Source organism: Pan paniscus, chromosome 11, assembly GCF_029289425.2.
Source record: "Pan paniscus chromosome 11, NHGRI_mPanPan1-v2.0_pri, whole genome shotgun sequence".
NCBI lineage: Eukaryota > Metazoa > Chordata > Mammalia > Primates > Hominidae > Pan > Pan paniscus.
In genome coordinates this window covers 65537096-65555566 of record NC_073260.2, presented here as the reverse complement: position 1 = coordinate 65555566, position 18471 = coordinate 65537096, and positions in this window count along the sequence as shown.

Below are 18471 nucleotides of genomic sequence, written 5' to 3'. Positions count from 1 at the left end.
TGGAATCCAAGCGAATGGAATGGAATGGGATGGGATGGAATGGAATGGCATGGAATTGAATGGAATGGAGTCAACCCGAATGGAATGGAATGGAATGGAATGGAATGGAATGGAATGGAATGGAATGGCATGGAATTGAATGGAATGGAGTCAACCCGAATGGAATGGAATGGAATGGAATGGAATGGAATGGAATGGAATGGATTGGAATGGAATGCAATCAACCCAAATGGAATGGAATGGAATGCAATGGAATGGAATCAACCCGAATGCAATGGAATGGAGTGGAATGGAATGGAATCAAACCGAATGGAACGGAATGGAATGGAATGGAATGGAATGGAATCAACAAGAATGGAATGGAATGGAATGGAATGGAATGGAATCAACCCGAATGGAATGGAATGGAATGGAATGGAATGGAATGGAATGGAACGGAATGCAATCAACACGAATGGTATGGAATGAAAGGAAATGGAATGGAATGGAATCAACCCGAATGGAATGGAATGGAATGGAATGGAATGGAATGGAATGGATTGGGATGGAATGGAATGGAATCAAATCAAATGGAATGGAATGGAGTGGATTGGAATGGAATGCAATCAACCCGAATGGAATGGAATGGAATGGAATGGAATGGAATGGAATGGAATGGAATGGAATGGAGTAAAGGAGAATGGAATGGAATGGAATGGAATGGAATGGAATTATCCCGTATGGCATTGAATGGAATGGAATGGAATGGAATGAAATGTAATGGAATGAAATGGAATGGAATCAACCCGAATGGAATGGAATGGAATGGAATGGAACGGAATGGAATCAACCCGAATGGAATGGAATGGAACGGAATGGAATGGAATGGAATGGAATGGAATGGAATGGAATGGAATGGAATGGAATGGAATCAACCCGAATGGAATGGAATGGAATGGAATGGCATGGAATAGAATGGAATGGAATGGAATGGAATCAACCCGAATGGAATGGAATGGAATGGCATGGAATAGAATGGAATGGAAGGGAATGGAGTCATCCCGAATGGCATGGAATGGAATGGAATGGAATGGAATGAAATGTAATGGAATGAAATGGAATGGAATTAACCCGAATGGAATGGAATGGAAAGGAACGGAATGGAATCAACCCGAATGGAATGGAATGGAATGGAATGGAATGGAATGGAATGGAATGGAATGGAATCAACCCGAATGGAATGGAATGGAATGGAATGGAGTAAACGCGAATGGAATGGAATGAAATGGAATGGAATGGAATCAACAGGAATGGAATGCAATGGAAAGGAATGGAATGGAATGGAATCAACCTAAGTGGAATGGAAAGGACTGGAATGGATTGGAATGGAATCAACCAGAATGGAATGGAATGGAATGGAGTCAAACCGAATAGAATTGAATGGAATGGAATCAACCCTAATGGAATGGAATGAAATGGAATGGAAAGGAATGTTATCAACCCGAATGGAATGCTATGGAAAGGAATGGAATGGAATGGAAGGGAATCAACCCGAATGGAATGGAATGGAATGGAAAGGAATGGAATGGAATGGAATGGAATGGAATGGAATCATCCAGAATGGAATGGAATGGAATGGAATGGAACGGAATGGAATCAATCCGAATGGAATGCAATGGAATGGAATGGAATGGAATGGAAAGGAATGGAATGGAATCAACCCGAATGGAATGGAATCGAAAGGAATGGAATGGAATGGAATCAACAAGAAAGGAATGGAATGGAATTAAATGGAACGGAATGGAATGGAATGGAATCAACCCGAATGGAATGGAATGGAATGTAATTGAAAGGAACCCAATCAACCCGAATGGAATGGAATGTAATAGGAATGAAATGGAACAGAATTAACCCGAATGGATAGGAATGGAATGGAATGGAAACAACCCGAATGGAATGGAATGGAATGGGATGGAATGAAATCGAATGGAGTGGAATGAAATGGAATGGAATCAACTGAATGGAATGGAATGGAATGGAATGCAATGGAATGGAATAGAATGGAATGGAATCAACTCAAATGGAACGGAATGGAAAGGATTGGTATGGAATCAACATGAATGGAATGGAATGGAATGGAATGGAAAGGAATGGAATTGAGTCAGCCCGAATGGAATGGAATGGAATGGAATGGAATAGAGTGGAATCAAACGTAACTGAATGGGATGGAATTGAATGGAATGGAATGGAATCAACACGAATGGAATAGAATGGAATGGAATGGAATGCAATGGAATGGAAAGGAATGGAAAGGAATGGAATCAACCCAAATGGAATGGAGTGGAGTGGAATGGAATGGAGTGGAATGGAATGGAATGGAATGGAATTGAATGGAGTGGAATGGAATCAACCAGAATGGAATGGAATGGAATGGATTGCAATAGAATGGAATGGAACCAACCAGAATGGAATGCAATGGAATGGAAAGGAATGGAATGGAATCAACCCGAGTGGAATGGAATGGAAAGCAATGGAATGGAATGAAATGGCATTTAATTAACCCGAAAGGAATGGAATGGAGTGGAATGGAATGGAACACAATGGAATCAACCGGAATGGAATGGAATGGAATGGAATGGAATGGAATGGAATGAAACGGAACGGAATAAACCCTAAAGGAATGGAATGGAACGGAATGTGATGGAATGGAATCAACCCGAATGGAATGGAATGGAATCGAATGGAATGGAATGGAATGGAATAAACCCGAAAGGAATGGAATGGAATGGAATGGAATCAACCCGAGTGGAATGGAATGGAATGGAATGGAATGGAATGGAATCAAACCGAATGGAATGGAATGGAATGGAATGGAATGGAATGGAATCAACATGAATGGAATGGAATGGAATGGAATGGAATGGAATGGAATGGAATCACCAAGAATGGAAGGGAATGGAATGGAATGGAATGGAAAGGAATCAACCGGAATGGAACGGAATGGAATGGAGTGGAATCAACACGAATGGAAAGGAATGGAAGGGAATAGAATCAATCAGAATGTAATGGAATGGAATGGAATGGAATGAATCGGAATGGAATGCAACCAACCCGAATGGAATGGAATGGAATGAAATGGAATGGAATCGAACGGAATGCAATCAACACGAATGGAATGGAACGAAACGGAATGGAATGGAATGGAATGGAATGGAAGCAACCAGAATGGAATGGAATGGAATGGAAAGGAATGGAATGGATTGATATCAATCCGAATGGAATGGAGTGGAATGGAATGGAATGGAATGGAAAGGAATGGAATGAAATGGAATCAAGCAAAATGGAATGGAATGGAATGGAATGGAATGGAATGGAATGGAATGGAATGGAATCAAACGGAATGGAATGGAAAGGAATGGAATGGAATGGAATCAACCCGAATGGAATGGAATGGATTGGAATGGAATGGAATGGAATCAACATGAATGGAATGGAATGGAATGGAATGGAATCACCAAGAATGGAAGGGAATGGAATGGAATGGAATGGAAAGGAATCAACCGGAATGGAACGGAATGGAATGGAATGGAATCAACCCGAATGGAAACAATGGAAGGGAATGGAATCAACCAGAATGTAATGGAATGGAATGGAATGGAATGAATCGGAATGGAATGGATCCAACCCGAATGGAATGGAATGGAATGAAATGGAATGGAATGGAATGGAATGGAATGGAATGGAATCAACACGAATGGAATGGAATGGAACGGAATGGAATGGAATGGAATGGAATGGAATCAACCCGAGTGGAATGGAATGGAATGGAATGGAATGGAATGGAATGGAATGGAATGGATTGGTATGGAATCAACCCGAATGGAATGGAATGGAATGGAATGGAATCAACACGAATGGAATGGATTGGAATGGAATGGAATTAACCCGAATGGAATGGAATGGAATGGAATGGAGTAAACGCGAATGGAATGAAATGAAATGGAATGGAATGGAATCAACAGGAATGGAATGGAATGGAAAGGAATGGAATGGAATGGAATCAACCTAAATGGAATGGAAAGGACTGGAATGGAATGGAATGGAATCAACCAGAATGGAATGCTATGGAATGGAATGGAATGGAATGGAAGGGAATCAACCCGAATGGAATGGAATGGAATGGAAAGGAATGGAAAGGAATGGAATGGAATGGAATGGAATCATCCAGAATGGAATGGAATGGAATGGAATGGAATGGAATGGATAGGAATGGAATGGAACCAACCCGAATGGAATGGAATCGAATGGAACGGAATGGAACGATATCAGACCGACTGCAATGGAATGGAATGGAATGGAATGCAAACAACACGAATGGAATGAAACGGAGTGGAATGGAATCAACAAGAATGGAATGGAATGGAATGGAATGGAATGGAATGGAATGGAATGGAATGGAATGGAATGGAAAGGAATGGAATGGAGTCAACCCGAATGGAATGGAATGCAATGGAAGGGAATAGAATGGAATGGAATGGAATGGATTCAACCCGAATGGAATGGAATGGAATGGAATGGAGTGGAATGGAATGGAATAGAATCAACCCGAATACAATGGAAATGAAAGAAATGGAATGGAATCAACCCGAATGGAATGGAATGGAATGGAATGCAATGGAATGGAATGGAATGGAATGGAATGGAACGGAATGGAATCAACCCGAACGGAATGAAATGGAATGGAATGGAATGGATAGGAATGGAATGGAACCAACCCAAATGGAATGGAATCGAATGGAACGGAATGGAACGATATCAGACCGACTGCAATGGAATGGAATGGAATGGAATGCAATCAACACGAATGGAATGAAACGGAGTGGAATGGAATCAACAAGAAAGGAATGGAATGGAATGGAATGGAATGGAATGGAATCAACCCGAAAGGAATGGAATGGAACGGAATGGAATGGATTGGAATGGTATCATCTAGAATGGAATGGAATGGAAAGAACAGATTCAACCCGAATGGAATGGAATGGAATGGAATGGAATAGAATCAACCCGAATGGAATGGAATGGAAAGGAATGGAATGGAATGGAATCAACCCGAATGGAATAGAATGGAATGGGATGGAAGGGAATGCAAAGAAGTCAACCCGAATGGAATGGAGTGGTATGGAATGGAATGGAATGCAATGGAATGGAATGGCATGGAATCAACCGGAATGGAGTGGAATGGAATGGAGTGTAACGGAATGGTATCAACCCGATTGGAATGGAAGGGAATGGAATGGAATGGAATGGAAAGGAATGGAATGGAAAAGAATCAACTCGAATGTATTGTAATGGAATGGAATGGAAAGGAATGGAATGGAAAGTATCAACTCAAATGTAATGGAATTGAATGAAATGGAATGGAATCCATGCGAATGGAATGGAATGGAATGGGATGGAATGGAATGGGACGGAATTGAATGGAATGGAGTCAACCCGAATGGAATGGAATGGAATAGAATGGAATGGGATGGAATGGAATCAACCCGAATGGATTGGAACGGAATGGATTGAAAGGGAATGGAATCAACGTGAATGGAATGGAATGGAATGAAATGGAATGGAATGGAATGGAATGCAGTTTAATCAACCCGAATGTAATGGAATGGAATGGAATGGAATGAAATGGAATCAACCAGAATAGAATGGAATGGAATGGAATGGATTGGAATGGAATGCAATCAACCCAAATATAATGGAATGGAAGGGAATGGAATGGAATGGAATGGATTGGAATGGAATGGAATGGAATCAACCTAAATGGAATGGAAAGGAATGGAATGGAATTTAATGGAATCAACCAGAATGGAATGGAATTTATTTGAGTCAAACCGAATGGCATTGAATGGAATGGAATCAACCCGAATGGAATGGAATGGAATGGAATGGAATGGAACGGAATGGAATGGAATGTTATCAACCTGAATGGAAAGCTATGGAATGGAATGGAATGGAATGGAGGAGAATCAACCCGAATGGAATGGAATTGAAAGGAATGGAATGTAATGGAATGGAATGGAATCAACCAGAATGGATTGGAATGGAATGGAATGGAATGGAATGGAAACAACCGGAATGGAATGGAATGGAATTCAATGGAATGGAATGGAATCAACCCGAATTGAATGGAATGGAATGGAATGGAATGAAAGGGAATGGAACGGAACCAACCCGAATGGAATGGAATGGAATGAAATCGAATGGAGTAAAATGGAATGGAATGGAACGGAATGGAATGGAATCAACTCGAATGGAATGGAATGGAATGGAATGGAAAGGAATCATCCCGAATAGCATGGAATGTAATGGAATGGAATGGAATGGATTGGAATCAACCCGAATGCAATGGAATGGAATGCAATGGAATGGAATGAAATGGAATGGAATCAACCCGAATGGAATGGAATGGAATGGAATGGAACGGAATGGAATCAACCCGAATGGAATGGAATGGAATGGAATCAACCTGAATAGAATGGAATGGAATGGAATGGAATGGAATGGAATGAACCCGAATGGAATGGAATGGAATGGAAGGGAATGGAATGGAATAGAATGAAACCGAATGTAATGGAATGGAATGAAATGGAATGGAATCCACCCGAATGGAATGGAATGGAATGGGTGGAATGGAATGGAATGGAATCAACCCGAATGGAATGGAATGGCATGGAATGGAATGGAAATGAACGGAATGGAATAGAATGGTATCAACACGAATGGAATGGAATGGAATGGAATGGAATGGAATGGAATGGACTGCAATGGAATCAACCCGAATGGAATGGAATGGAATGGAATGGAATCAACCGGAATGGAATGGAATGGAATGGAATGGAATGGATTGGAATGGAGTGCAATCAACCCAAATGGAATGGAATGGAAAGCAATGGAATGGAATCAACCCGAATGGAATGGAATGGAATGGAATGGAATGGAATGGAATGGAATTGAAAGGAATGAAATGAAATGGAATCAAGCAAAATGGAATGGAATGGAATGGAATGGAATGGAATCAAACGGAATGGAATGGAAAGGAATGGAATGGAATGGAATCAACCCGAATGGAATGGAATGGAATGGAATGGAATGGAATGGAATGGAATCAACATGAATGGAATGGAATGGAATGGAATGGAATGGAATCACCAAGAATGGAAGGGAATGGAATGGAATGGAATGGAAAGGAATCAACCGGAATGGAACGGAATGGAATGGAATGGAATCAACCCGAATGGAAAGGAATGGAAGGGAATGGAATCAATCAGAATGTAATGGAATGGAATGGAATGGAACGAATCGGAATGGAATGGAACCAACCCGAATGGAATGGAATGGAATGAAATGGAATGGAATGGATTGGAACGGAATGCAATCAACACGAATGGAATGGAATGAAACGGAATGGAATGGAATGGAATGGAAAGGAATGGAATGGAATGGAATGGAATGGAATGGAATGGAATGGAAAGGAATGGAATGGATTGGGATGGAATGGAGTGGAATCAAACCAAATGGAATGGAATGGAGTGGATTGGAATGAAATGGAATGAAATGGAATGGAATGGAATGGAATGGAATGGAGTAAAGGAGAATGGAATGGAATGGAATGGAATGTAATCATCCCGAATGGCATGGAATGGAATGGAATGGAATGGAATGGAATGGATTGGAATGGAATGAAATGGAATGGAATGAAATGGAATGGAATCAACCCGAATGGAATGGAATGGAATGGAATGGAATGGAATGGAATGGAAAGGAATGGAATGGAATGGAATGGAATGGAATGGAATGGAAAGGAATGGAATGGATTGGGATGGAATGGAGTGGAATCAAACCAAATGGAATGGAATGGAGTGGATTGGAATGGAATGAAATGGAATGGAATGGAATGGAATGGAATGGAATGGAATGGAGTAAAGGAGAATGGAATGGAATGGAATGGAATGTAATCATCCCGAATGGCATGGAATGGAATGGAATGGAATGGAATGGAATGGAATGGAATGGAATGAAATGGAATGAAATGGAATGGAATGAAATGGAATGGAATCAACCCGAATGGAATGGAATGGAATGGAATGGAATGGAATGGAATGGAATGGAATGGAATCAACCCGAATCGAATGGAATGGAACGGAATGGAATGGAATGGAATGGAATGGAATCAACCCGAATGGAATGGAATGGAATGGCATGGAATAGAATGGAATGGAATTGAATGGAATCAACCCGAATGGAATGGAATGGAATGGAATGGAATGGAATGGAATCAACACGAATGGAATGGAATGGAATGGAATGGAATGGAATGGAATGGATTGGGATGGAATGGAATTGAATCAAACCAAATGGAATGGAATGGAGTGGATTGGAATGGAATGCAATCAACCCGAATGGAATGGAATGGAATGGAATGGAATGGAATGGAATGGAATGGAGTAAAGGAGAATGGAATGGAATGGAATGGAATGGAATCATCCCGAATGGCATGGAATGGAAGGGAATGGAATGGAATGGAATGGAATGAAATGGAATGAAATGTAATGGAATGAAATGGAATGGAATCAACCCGAATGGAATGGAATGGAATGGAATGGAACGGAATGGAATCAACCTGAATGGAATGGAATGGAACGGAATGGAATGGAATGGAATGGAATGGAATGGAATGGAATGGAATGGAATGGAATCAACCCGAATGGAATGGAATGGAATGGCATGGAATAGAATGGAATGGAATGGAATGGAATCAACCCGAATGGAATGGAATGGAATGGCATGGAATAGAATGGAATGGAATGGAATCATCCCGAATGGCATGGAATGGAATGGAATAGAATGGAATGGAATGGAATGAAATGGAATGGAGTGAAATGGAATGGAATCAACCCGAATGGAATGGAATAGAATGGAATGGAACGGAATGGAATCAACCCGAATGGAATGGAATGGAACGGAATGGAATGGAATGTCATGGAATGGAATGGAACCAACCCGAATGGAATGGAATGCAATGGAATGGAATAGAATGGAATGGAATGGAATGGAATGGAATGGAATGGATTGGAATGGAATAGAATCAACCCGAATACAATGGAAAGGAAAGAAATGGAATGGAATCAACCCGAATGGAATGGAATGGAATGGAATGGAATGGATTGGAATGTAATGGAACGGAATGGAATCAACCCGAACGGAATGGAATGGAATGGAATGGAATGGAATGGATAGGAATGGAATGGAACCAAACCGAATGGAATGGAATCGAATGGAACGGAACGGAACGATATCAGACCGACTGCAATGGAATGGAATGGAATGGAATGCAATCAACACGAATGGAATGAAACGGAATGGAATGGAATCAACAAGAAAGGAATGGAATGGAATGGAATGGAATGGATTGAAATCAATCCGAATGGAATGGAGTGGAATGAAATGGAATTGAATGGAAAGGAATGGAATGGAATGGAATCAATCAAAATGGAATGGAATGGAATGGAATGGAATGGAATGGAATGGAATCAAACGGAATGGAATGGAAAGGAATGGAATGGAATGGAATAAACCCGAATGGAATGGAATGGAATGGAATGGAATGGAATCAAACGGAATGGAATGGAAAGGAATGGAATGGAATGGAATCAACCCGAATGGAATGGAATGGAATGGAATGGAATCACCATGAATGGAATGGAATGGAATGGAATGGAGTGGAATCACCAAGAATGGAATGGAATGGAATGGAATCGAATGGAAAGGAATCAACCGGAATGGAATGGAATAGAATGGAATGGAATCAACCCGAATGGAAAGGAATGGAAGGGAATGGGATGAATCAGAATGTAATGTAATGGAATGGAATGGAATACATAGGAATGGAATGGTACCAACACGAATGGAATGGAATCGAATGGAACGGAATGGAACGGAATCAGACCGACTGCAATGGAATGGAATGGAATGGTATGCAATCAACACGAATGGAAAGAAACGGAATGGAATGGAAAGGAATGGAATGGAATCAACCCGAATGGAATGGAATGGAGTGGAATGGAATGGAATCAACCAGAATGGAATGGAATGGAAGGGAATGGAATGGAATGGAATGGAATGGAATGGATTGAAATCAATCCGAATGGAATGTAGTGGAATGAAATGGAATGCAATGGAAAGGAATGGAATGGAATGGAATCAAGCAAAATGGAATGGAATGGAATGGAATGGAATGGAATGTAATCAAACGGAATGGAATGGAAAGGAATGGAATGGAATGGAATCAACCCGAATGGAATGGAATGGAATCAACATGAATGGAATGGAATGGAATGGAATGGAATGGAATGGAATGGAATCAACAGGAATGGAAGGGAATGTAATGGAATGGAATGGAAAGGAATCAACCGGAATGGAACGGAATGGTATGGAATGGAATCAACACGAATGGAAAGGAATGGAAGGGAATGGAATCAATCAGAATGTAATGGAATGGAATGGAATGGAATGAATCGGAATGGAATGGAACCAAATCGAATGGAATGGAATGGAATGAAATGGAATGGAATGGATTGGAACGGAATGCAATCAACACGAATGGAAAGGAATGAAACGGAATGGAATGGAATGGAATGCAATGGAATAAAACCGAATGGAATGGAATGGAATGGAATGGAATGGAATGGAATGGAATGGAGTGGAATGGAATGGATTGGGATGGAATGGAATGGAATCAAACCAAATGGAATGGAATGGAGTGTATTGGAATGGAATGCAATCAACCCGAATGGAATGGAATGGAATGGAATGGAACGGAATGGAGTAAAGGAGAATGGAAAGGAATGGAATGGAATGGAATCATCCCGAATGGCATGGAATGGAATGGAATGGAATGGAATGGAATGGAATGGAATGGAATGAAATGGAATGGAATGAAATGGAATGGAATCTACCCGAATGGAATGGAATGGAATGGAATGGAATGGAATGGAATGGAATCAACCCGAATGGAATGGAATGGAACGGAATGGAATGGAACGGAATGGAATGGAATGGAATGGAATGGAATAAACCCGAATAGAATGGAATGGAATGGCATGGATTAGAATGGAATGGAATTGAATGGAATCAACCCGAATGGAATGGAATGGAATGGAATGCAATGGAATGGAATGGAATCAACCAGAATGTAATGTAATGTAATGAAATGGAATGGAATGGAATCAACACGAATGGAATGGAATGGAATGGAATGAAAAGGAATGGAATGGAACCAACACGAATGGAATGGAATGGAATGAAATCGAATGGAATATAATGGAATGGAATGGAATGGAATCCACTCGAATGGAATGGATTGGAATGGAATGGAATGGAATCATCCCGAATGGCATGGAATGTAATGGAATGGAATGAAATCTACCCGAATGGATTGAAATGGAATGGAATGAAATGGAATGGAATCAATCCGAATGGAATGGAAAGGAATGGAATGGAATGGAATGGAACGGAATGGAATCAACCCGAATGGAATGGAATGGAATGGAATGGAATGGAATCAAACGGAATGGAATGCAATGGAATGGAATGGAATGGAATCAACCCGAATGGAATGGAATGGAATGCAATGGAATGGAATGAAATGGAATGGAATCAACCCGAATGGAACGGAATGGAATGGAATGGAATCATCCCGAATGGCATGGAATGGAATGGAATGGAACGGAATGGAATCAACGCGAATGGAATAGAATGGAATGGAATGGAATGGAATCAACGAGAATGGAATGGAGTGGAGTGGAATGGAATGGAATGGAATAAACCCGAATGGAGTGGAATGGAATGGAATGGAGTCAACCCGAATGGAATGCAATGTAATGGAATGGAATGGAATCAACCGGAAAGGAAAGGAATGGAATGGAATGGAATGGAATGGAATGGATTCAACCTAAATGGAATGGAATGGAATGGAATGGAATGGAATGGAATGGAATCAACCGGAATGAAATGGAATGGAATTTAGTCAAACGGAATGGAATTGAATGGAGTGGAATCAACCCGAATAGAATGGAATGGAATGGAATGGAATGGAATGGAATCTTATCAACCCGAATGGAATGGAATGGAATGGAATGGAATGGAATGGAATGGAATGGAATGGAATGCAATCAACACGAATGGAATGGAATGAAAGAGAATGGAATGGAATGGAATGGAATCAACCCGAATGGAATGGAATGGAATGGAATGGAATGGAATGGAATGCATTGGGATGGAATGGAAAGGAATCAAACCAAATGGAATGGAATGGAGTGGATTGGAATGGAATGCAATCAACCCGAATGGAATGGAATGGAATGGAATGGAATGGAATGGAATGGAATGGAGTAAAGGAGAATGGAATGGAATGGAATGGAATGGAATCATCCCGAATGGCATGGAATGGAATGGAATGGAATGGAATGAAATGTAATGGAATGAAATGGAATGGAATCAACCCGAATGGAATGGAATGGAATGGAATGGAACGGAATGGAATCAACCCGAATGGAATGGAATGGAACGGAATGGAATGGAATGGAATGGAATGGAATGGAATGGAATGGAATCAACCCGAATGGAATGGAAAGGATGGCATGGAATAGAATGGAATTGAATGGAATGCAATCAACCCGAATGGAATGGAATGGAATGGAATGGAATGGAATCAAACGGAACGGAATGGAAAGGAATGGAATGGAATGGAATCAACCCGAATGGAATGGAATGGAATGGAATGGAATGGAATGGAATCAACATGAATGGAATGGAATGGAATGGAATGGAATGGAATGGAATCACCAAGAATGGAAGGGAATGGAATGGAATGGAATGGAACGGAATCAACCGGAATGGAACGGAATGGAATGGAATGGAATCAACACGAATGGAAAGGAATGGAAGGGAATGGAATCAATCAGAATGTAATGGAATGGAATGGAATGGAATGAATCGGAATGGAATGCAACCAACCCGAATGGAATGGAATGGAATGAAATGGAATGGAATCGAACGGAATGCAATCAACACGAATGGAATGGAATGAAACGGAATGGAATGGAATGGAATGGAATGGAAGCAACCAGAATGGAATGGAATGGAATGGAAAGGAATGGAATGGATTGATATCAATCCGAATGGAATGGAGTGGAATGGAATGGAATGGAATGGAAAGGAATGGAATGAAATGGAATCAAGCAAAATGGAATGGAATGGAATGGAATGGAATGGAATGGAATGGAATCAAACGGAATGGAATGGAAAGGAATGGAATGGAATGGAATCAACCCGAATGGAATGGAATGGATTGGAATGGAATGGAATGGAATCAACATGAATGGAATGGAATGGAATGGAATGGAATCACCAAGAATGGAAGGGAATGGAATGGAATGGAATGGAAAGGAATCAACCGGAATGGAACGGAATGGAATGGAATGGAATCAACCCGAATGGAAACAATGGAAGGGAATGGAATCAACCAGAATGTAATGGAATGGAATGGAATGGAATGAATAGGAATGGAATGGATCCAACCCGAATGGAATGGAATGGAATGAAATGGAATGGAATGGAATGGAATGGAATGGAATGGAATGGAATCAACACGAATGGAATGGAATGGAACGGAATGGAATGGAATGGAATGGAATGGAATCAACCCGAGTGGAATGGAATGGAATGGAATGGAATGGAATGGAATGGAATGGAATGGAATGGAATGGAATGGATTGGTATGGAATCAACCCGAATGGAATGGAATGGAATGGAATGGAATGGAATCAACACGAATGGAATGGATTGGAATGGAATGGAATTAACCCGAATGGAATGGAATGGAATGGAATGGAGTAAACGCGAATGGAATGGAATGAAATGGAATGGAATGGAATCAACAGGAATGGAATGGAATGGAAAGGAATGGAATGGAATGGAATCAACCTAAATGGAATGGAAAGGACTGGAATGGAATGGAATGGAATCAACCCGAATGGAATGGAATGGAATGGAATGGAATGGAACGGAATGGAATGGAATGTTATCAACCTGAATGGAAAGCTATGGAATGGAATGGAATGGAATGGAGGAGAATCAACCCGAATGGAATGGAATTGAAAGGAATGGAATGTAATGGAATGGAATGGAATCAACCAGAATGGATTGGAATGGAATGGAATGGAATGGAATGGAAACAACCGGAATGGAATGGAATGGAATTCAATGGAATGGAATGGAATCAACCCGAATTGAATGGAATGGAATGGAATGGAATGAAAGGGAATGGAACGGAACCAACCCGAATGGAATGGAATGGAATGAAATCGAATGGAGTAAAATGGAATGGAATGGAACGGAATGGAATGGAATCAACTCGAATGGAATGTAATGGAATGGAATGGAAAGGAATCATCCCGAATAGCATGGAATGTAATGGAATGGAATGGAATGGATTGGAATCAACCCGAATGCAATGGAATGGAATGCAATGGAATGGAATGAAATGGAATGGAATCAACCCGAATGGAATGGAATGGAATGGAATGGAACGGAATGGAATCAACCCGAATGGAATGGAATGGAATGGAATCAACCTGAATAGAATGGAATGGAATGGAATGGAATGGAATGGAATGAACCCGAATGGAATGGAATGGAATGGAAGGGAATGGAATGGAATAGAATGAAACCGAATGTAATGGAATGGAATGAAATGGAATGGAATCCACCCGAATGGAATGGAATGGAATGGGTGGAATGGAATGGAATGGAATCAACCCGAATGGAATGGAATGGCATGGAATGGAATGGAAATGAACGGAATGGAATAGAATGGTATCAACACGAATGGAATGGAATGGAATGGAATGGAATGGAATGGAATGGACTGCAATGGAATCAACCCGAATGGAATGGAATGGAATGGAATGGAATCAACCGGAATGGAATGGAATGGAATGGAATGGAATGGAATGGATTGGAATGGAGTGCAATCAACCCAAATGGAATGGAATGGAAAGCAATGGAATGGAATCAACCCGAATGGAATGGAATGGAATGGAATGGAATGGAATGGAATGGAATTGAAAGGAATGAAATGAAATGGAATCAAGCAAAATGGAATGGAATGGAATGGAATGGAATGGAATCAAACGGAATGGAATGGAAAGGAATGGAATGGAATGGAATCAACCCGAATGGAATGGAATGGAATGGAATGGAATGGAATGGAATGGAATCAACATGAATGGAATGGAATGGAATGGAATGGAATGGAATCACCAAGAATGGAAGGGAATGGAATGGAATGGAATGGAAAGGAATCAACCGGAATGGAACGGAATGGAATGGAATGGAATCAACCCGAATGGAAAGGAATGGAAGGGAATGGAATCAATCAGAATGTAATGGAATGGAATGGAATGGAACGAATCGGAATGGAATGGAACCAACCCGAATGGAATGGAATGGAATGAAATGGAATGGAATGGATTGGAACGGAATGCAATCAACACGAATGGAATGGAATGAAACGGAATGGAATGGAATGGAATGGAAAGGAATGGAATGGAATGGAATGGAATGGAATGGAATGGAATGGAAAGGAATGGAATGGATTGGGATGGAATGGAGTGGAATCAAACCAAATGGAATGGAATGGAGTGGATTGGAATGAAATGGAATGAAATGGAATGGAATGGAATGGAATGGAATGGAGTAAAGGAGAATGGAATGGAATGGAATGGAATGTAATCATCCCGAATGGCATGGAATGGAATGGAATGGAATGGAATGGAATGGATTGGAATGGAATGAAATGGAATGGAATGAAATGGAATGGAATCAACCCGAATGGAATGGAATGGAATGGAATGGAATGGAATGGAATGGAAAGGAATGGAATGGAATGGAATGGAATGGAATGGAATGGAAAGGAATGGAATGGATTGGGATGGAATGGAGTGGAATCAAACCAAATGGAATGGAATGGAGTGGATTGGAATGGAATGAAATGGAATGGAATGGAATGGAATGGAATGGAATGGAATGGAGTAAAGGAGAATGGAATGGAATGGAATGGAATGTAATCATCCCGAATGGCATGGAATGGAATGGAATGGAATGGAATGGAATGGAATGGAATGGAATGAAATGGAATGAAATGGAATGGAATGAAATGGAATGGAATCAACCCGAATGGAATGGAATGGAATGGAATGGAATGGAATGGAATGGAATGGAATGGAATCAACCCGAATCGAATGGAATGGAACGGAATGGAATGGAATGGAATGGAATGGAATCAACCCGAATGGAATGGAATGGAATGGCATGGAATAGAATGGAATGGAATTGAATGGAATCAACCCGAATGGAATGGAATGGAATGGAATGGAATGGAATGGAATCAACACGAATGGAATGGAATGGAATGGAATGGAATGGAATGGAATGGATTGGGATGGAATGGAATTGAATCAAACCAAATGGAATGGAATGGAGTGGATTGGAATGGAATGCAATCAACCCGAATGGAATGGAATGGAATGGAATGGAATGGAATGGAATGGAATGGAGTAAAGGAGAATGGAATGGAATGGAATGGAATGGAATCATCCCGAATGGCATGGAATGGAATGGAATGGAATGGAATGGAATGGAATGAAATGGAATGAAATGTAATGGAATGAAATGGAATGGAATCAACCCGAATGGAATGGAATGGAATGGAATGGAACGGAATGGAATCAACCTGAATGGAATGGAATGGAACGGAATGGAATGGAATGGAATGGAATGGAATGGAATGGAATGGAATGGAATGGAATCAACCCGAATGGAATGGAATGGAATGGCATGGAATAGAATGGAATGGAATGGAATGGAATCAACCCGAATGGAATGGAATGGAATGGCATGGAATAGAATGGAATGGAATGGAATCATCCCGAATGGCATGGAATGGAATGGAATAGAATGGAATGGAATGGAATGAAATGGAATGGAGTGAAATGGAATGGAATCAACCCGAATGGAATGGAATAGAATGGAATGGAACGGAATGGAATCAACCCGAATGGAATGGAATGGAACGGAATGGAATGGAATGTCATGGAATGGAATGGAACCAACCCGAATGGAATGGAATGCAATGGAATGGAATAGAATGGAATGGAATGGAATGGAATGGAATGGAATGGATTGGAATGGAATAGAATCAACCCGAATACAATGGAAAGGAAAGAAATGGAATGGAATCAACCCGAATGGAATGGAATGGAATGGAATGGAATGGATTGGAATGTAATGGAACGGAATGGAATCAACCCGAACGGAATGGAATGGAATGGAATGGAATGGAATGGATAGGAATGGAATGGAACCAAACCGAATGGAATGGAATCGAATGGAACGGAACGGAACGATATCAGACCGACTGCAATGGAATGGAATGGAATGGAATGCAATCAACACGAATGGAATGAAACGGAATGGAATGGAATCAACAAGAAAGGAATGGAATGGAATGGAATGGAATGGATTGAAATCAATCCGAATGGAATGGAGTGGAATGAAATGGAATTGAATGGAAAGGAATGGAATGGAATGGAATCAATCAAAATGGAATGGAATGGAATGGAATGGAATGGAATGGAATGGAATGGAAGGAATGGAATGGAATGGAATAAACCCGAATGGAATGGAATGGAATGGAATGGAATGGAATCAAACGGAATGGAATGGAAAGGAATGGAATGGAATGGAATCAACCCGAATGGAATGGAATGGAATGGAATGGAATCACCATGAATGGAATGGAATGGAATGGAATGGAGTGGAATCACCAAGAATGGAATGGAATGGAATGGAATCGAATGGAAAGGAATCAACCGGAATGGAATGGAATAGAATGGAATGGAATCAACCCGAATGGAAAGGAATGGAAGGGAATGGGATGAATCAGAATGTAATGTAATGGAATGGAATGGAATACATAGGAATGGAATGGTACCAACACGAATGGAATGGAATCGAATGGAACGGAATGGAACGGAATCAGACCGACTGCAATGGAATGGAATGGAATGGTATGCAATCAACACGAATGGAAAGAAACGGAATGGAATGGAAAGGAATGGAATGGAATCAACCCGAATGGAATGGAATGGAGTGGAATGGAATGGAATCAACCAGAATGGAATGGAATGGAAGGGAATGGAATGGAATGGAATGGAATGGAATGGATTGAAATCAATCCGAATGGAATGTAGTGGAATGAAATGGAATGCAATGGAAAGGAATGGAATGGAATGGAATCAAGCAAAATGGAATGGAATGGAATGGAATGGAATGTAATCAAACGGAATGGAATGGAAAGGAATGGAATGGAATGGA